Below are 6,000 nucleotides of genomic sequence, written 5' to 3'. Positions count from 1 at the left end.
ATGTTTTATACTAAAATCTTAGAGACTTTGTGTTTTATATGTAAGTAGTTAATGAACCTGGGGGTGACTTTTATGTAAGGTGTCAGATATCCATCCCATTTCACCTTTGGAAAATGCTTATTTCTTCATAGTGTAGCCATGATCATGTCATACAGATTACTCAGCTTCGTTCATTGATTTATTCTTCTCTTATATATGTGAGAGGGCTTCAAAAAGTTTATGGAAACATGGACTTAAAACAATAGGGAATTTTTCCAAGAAATATTTTGGCACTCCCTTATTGCCTGAGTCTTCTTTTTCACTTCTGTTCTTGTTATGAATCTATTTGTCCATCCTTGAACCAATGTCATACTTGTACTTATTTATGTGTAAAATAAGTAGTAGGTGTGGTGCTGTAGGATAAGCACTGGGCCACAAGGTCGATTTGAACTACAAGGTCAGTGGTTCAAATTCACCAACCACTCCTTGAAAACCCTATACAGGGTCACTATGAGTCAGAACCAACTTGACGGCACTTAACAACAGCAACACACATGTGTAAGTTGACAAAGCAAGTCTCCTCACCATGTATTTCTTCCTGATGAGATCATAGTTCTTCTTGGTCCTTTGCTTTCTAATAAAAATTTTAGAATCAGACTTGATGAGTTGAAAAAAAAACCCAGTAGGTATTTTAAATTGTTATTGGATTGTATTGAATTCATAGTGTAATTCAGGTGAAAATATTTACTTTCATAATTTTGAGCCTGCATTTATAAGCTTGATGTGTTCTCAATTTATTGTCTTTCATGTATTCTAACTTTTATACTCTATAAATTATTATAAGGAGTTCTGTTGTCATAGTGAGTTATACATTGTGTTGTTAACTTCAAGGTCAACAGTTTGAAGCCACCAGCAGTTCCATGGGAGAAAGCTGAGGCTGTCTACTCCTATAAGATTTATAGTCTTGAAAACCCTAAGGAAAAATTCTACTCTGTCCTACGAGCCTAAATCAACTCCATGGCAGTTGGGTTTTTTGTTGACTTGCTTTATGAATAATTAGATTATATGAGAAATTATTCATAGGTACCTGAAATTTTGTTGCTATTTGAAATAATATCATTTGACAATTACATTTTTTAATCATTGCTGCTACAAAGACAATTCACTTTCTTCAGTATAATAGTGAAATTTGGGTGTCAGCTTGGCAGGGCCATGATTCTATGGTTTGACAGTTGTGATGTAGTTTGACAGTTATGTAATGATGTAGTCATCCCCTATGATGAGACGTGATACAATGAAATCACTAGCATGGTAGAATCTGCTATAAGCATTCAATCATTTGAAAGAGAAACTGCTTAGGGGTGTGGCTCATGAGGAAACTATGACTAAAACAAGACGCAATTGTTAGAACAGAATGAGGGGATATTGGATGGTTTAAAATCAGGAAAAGATTGTGCTAGGATAGTATACATTCAACTATACTTAATCAATCTATATGCTGAGAAAATAATCCTACAAGTTAGATTATACGATAAAGGCCTTGGCATGAGGATTGGAGGAAACCTAATTCACAACCTGAGATATACAGATGACACAACCTTGCATACAGAAAGCAAAGAGGATTTGAAATACTGATGAAATTAGAGACTACAGCCTTCAGTATGGATTGTAGCTCAATGTAAAGAAAATGAAAATACAATTGGGCAAATAAATATCATGATAAATGGAGAAAAGGCTGAAATTTCAAAAGACTTCATTTTGTTTGGATGCACAATCAACACTCATAGAAATACCAGTCACAAAATCAAAGGACATACTACATTAGACAAATCTGCTGCAAAGGATCTCTTTAAAGTGTTAACTATCTGACCCAGGTCATGGTATTTTCAATCACCTCAGGTACATGTGAACGTGAGACAATGAATAAGGAAGAATGTAGAAGAATCGATAAATTTGAATTATGTTGTATAAGAAGAATATTGAAAGTACCAGGGACTGTCAAAAGAACAAACAATATCTATCTTGTAAGAAGCACAGTTAAAGTGCTCATTAGAAGCATCTCTCACACTTTGGATCAGGAGGGATCAGTCCTTGGAAAAGAACATCATGCTTGGTAAAGTGGAGTGTCAGCAAAAAAGAAAAGAATCCCATGAGTGGATTAACACAGTGGCCACAACAATGCGTTCACACTTAGCAACAGTTCTGTTATAAGTAGGGTCACTGTGAGTCAGAGCCGACTTGACAGTGCCTAACAACAACAACGACACGGAGTAGTTGTAACAATTAAGTGAGATAAATGCATATATAAAGTGTTACTATAATATGTAACCCATTATATAAGCACTTTGGCCATACACACAGGGAATAAATATATTAATTGCTACTATAATTTCTCAGAATATTCTTTGCTAGGATATGTACTTACTGGACTCCTAGTTCTGGTGTGGCACTGTAAGATATGCACTAGACTGCAAGGTCTGTTTGAACTGCAAGATCGGCTGTTTGAACTCACCAGCCACTCCTCAGAAACCCTATACAGGAACCGACTTGGAGGCACTTAACAACAACAACAACATTCCTCTTTAGGAATCCTAGTGTATACATTTAACTATACTTAATCAATCTACATGCTGAGCAAATATGATGTTTTAGGATAAGCACTGGTCTGCTAACCACAAGGTGGGAGATTCAAATCCACCAGTTGCTCCTTGGAAACCCCAGACAGGGTCGCTGTGAGTTGGAACTGACTCGACAGCACTTATCAACAACATCTTTTTAAAGGTACAACATCTATTCTACTGTTGTTGTTGTTGTTACTGTTGTTGTTAGGTGCTGTCCAGTCATTTCAGACTCACAGAAAGCCTATGAAACACAGAATCAAACACTTCCTGCCCCTGTACCATCGTCCTAATTGTTATGAATGAGTCCATTGATACGATACTGTGTCAATCCATTTCATGGTGGGTCCTCCCCGTTGTCTCTGACCCTCTACTTTATCAAACATGATGTCCTGACAACATATCCAAAGAACAAGAGGTAAAGTTCCCAGGCTTCTAAGGAACATTCTTGCCATACTCCTTCCAAGAGAGATTTGTTTGTTCTTTTGGCAGTTCATGGTACTTTCAATATTTTTTGCCAGTACCATAATTCAAATGCATTGATTCTTTTAAGGTCTTCCTTATGCATTGTCCAACTTTCACATGCATATGAGGATATTGAAAGTACCATAGCTTGGGCCAGGAGTACCTTAGTCCTCAAAATGACATCTTTGCTCTTTAACACTTTAAAGAGGTCTTTTGCAGGTGATTTGCCTAGTGCAATATACCTTTTGACTTCTTGACTGCTGCTTCCATGAATGTGGATTGTAGATCTAAGCAAAAATGAAGTCTTTAAATTTCAATCTTTTCTTGGTTTATCATAATATTATTTATTGAGCTAGTTGTAAGGATTTCATTTTGTTTACACTGAGGGGTAATCTACATGCATTGCTTCCAACAAGCAAGGTTATGACATCTTCATATCTCAGGTTGTTCATGAGACTTCCTCCAGTCTTGATGCTATGTTCTTCATTGTATAATCTAGCTTCTCAGATGATTAGCTCAGCATACAGACTGATGAAGTATGGGGAAAAGATACAACCCTGGCACATGTGTTTCCTGCTTTAACCCATTCAGTATCTCCTTGTTCTGCTCAAACAACTGCCTCTTGATGTATGTATAGGTTCCTCATGAACACAATTAAATGTTCTGGACTTCCCACTTTTTCCCAAGGTTATCCATAATTTGTTATGATCCACACAGTGGAATACCTTTATTGATTCTGAATGCATAGCCAATAAAGCACAAGTACACATTTTTCTAGTAGTCTCTGCCTTCAGCCAAGATCCATCTGACGTTAGCACTTATATCCCTAACTCCATGTCCTCTAACCCTAACCAAATCTAGCCGGAATTTCTGGCAGTTCCCTATAGATGTACTCTTGCAACCATTTTTTAGTTGCCATAGCCAAAGTTTATTTGCATGTAGTAATTAAGATATTGTTAGATGGTTTTTACATTGTGTTGGGTTATCATTCTTTGGAATGAGCACAAACATGGATCTTTTCCAATCAGTTGGCCAGATAGCTGTCTTCCAAATTTCTTGGCATGACAAGTGAGCACACTGAGTCTGATTGTCAAAACGTTTTAACTTGTATCCATCAATTCCTGGATTCTTGTTATTTGACAATGCCTCCAATGCAGCTTCAACTTCTTCCTTCAGTACCATCATTTCCTAATCATATGCTTCTACCTGAAATGGTTGAATGTCTACCAATTCTTTTAGGTACAGTTTCTCTATGTATATCTTCCATCTTCTTTTCATGTTTCCTGCATGGTTCAATCTTTTGCCCATAGAACCCTTCAATATTGCAACCCTTGGCTTGAATTTGTTCTTCAGTTCTTTTAGCCTGAGCAATGCTGAGCACATTCGTCCCTTTTGATTTTCGAACACCAGGTCTTTGTACACTTCTTTATAATATTTACTTTGTTTTTTAGAGTTGCCTTTGAAATTTTTTGTTCACTTTTTTTCCTTCATCACTTTTTCTAGTTGCTTTAGCTTCTTTATACTCATAAGTAAGTTTCAGAGTCTTCTGACATCCATTTTGGGCTTCTTTCTTCCCTGTCTTTTAAATGACACTTTGTTTTCTTCATGTATGATGTTGTAATGCCATCTCATAACATTCTGTCATGGGTGTCTTCAGTCATTAGCATCAAAGCTGTTCTTGAAATGCTTTCTAAATTCTGGTGGGATATATTCAAGGTTATATGTTGACTCTTGTAAACTGTTTTAAATTTCACATTCAGCATGAAAATGCATATGAGTAATTGATGATCTATTTCAAAGTTGAACTATGACCTTGTTTGGGCTGATGCCATTGAGCTTCTCCATGGTTTCTTCCCACAGTAGTCAGTTTGATTCCTGTGTATTCCATCTGGTGAGGTTCGTGTTTTTCAACAATATAAAAGGTGGAACCTCCATTTAATGAGGTAGCTTTTTGAGTAGTATTTTCAGTGCCTTCAATCCTTAGTGACTCATTTTCTGGCATTGTATCACATAATGTTCTGCTGCTCTTCATATGGTTTTCAATGGCTGACCATTCAGAATTGGTCTGCCTCGTCTTCTAGCTTGTCACTCTGTAACCTCCACTAAAACTTGTTCACCATGGGTAATCCTGCTGGTATTTCAAATAATAGCAACCTAGCTTCTAGCATCATAGCAACACACAAGCCACCACAGTACAGTTCATAGATGAATATTGTTATTAAGTGTCCTCAAGTCAGTTCCAACCCATAGTGACACTATGTACAACCGAACAAAATATTGCCCAATCCTGCACCATCCTTACCATCACACCTATGTTGGATCCTATTGGATTAGTCACTGTGTCAATCCATCATGCTCAAGGTCTTTCTCTGTTCTGCTGACCATCTCCATCACAAAGCATGATGTCCTTCTCTAGGGATTGGTCACTCCTGATAACATGCCCAAAATATATGAGAAGAAGTGTTGACATCCTTGCTTCTAAGAAGCATTCTGGCTGTATTTCTTCCAAGACAGATTTGTTCATTGTACATTTGTCCATAGTACATTCAGTATTCTTTGACAGCACCATAATTTAAAGGCATCAGCTCTCCTTTGATTATTCATTATTAATTTTCAAATTCATATGAGATCAATAAAAAGACCATGACTTGGGTCAGGAACACCTTAGTTCTCAAGATGATGTCTTTGCTTTTTTAATACTTTCAGAAGGTCTTTTCTGTCATATTTGTCCAATACAATTCATCATTAGATTTATTTGCAGCTGCTTCCATGGACATTTGCTATGGATCTAAGTAAAATGAACCCTTGATAACTTCAATATTGAATCCATTTTTCTTATGCTGCTTAGTGGTCCAGTTATAAGGATATCTATCCTTATTTTGAGGCAGAACCCATACTGAAGGCTGTAGTATTTGATCTTCATCATTACTACAGAGAG

This window comes from Chrysochloris asiatica, unplaced genomic scaffold, assembly GCF_000296735.1.
Source record: "Chrysochloris asiatica unplaced genomic scaffold, ChrAsi1.0 scaffold00006, whole genome shotgun sequence".
NCBI classification, from domain to species: domain Eukaryota; kingdom Metazoa; phylum Chordata; class Mammalia; order Afrosoricida; family Chrysochloridae; genus Chrysochloris; species Chrysochloris asiatica.
The sequence above is the reverse complement of the archived record's forward strand: the minus strand, read 5'-3'. Positions refer to the sequence as shown.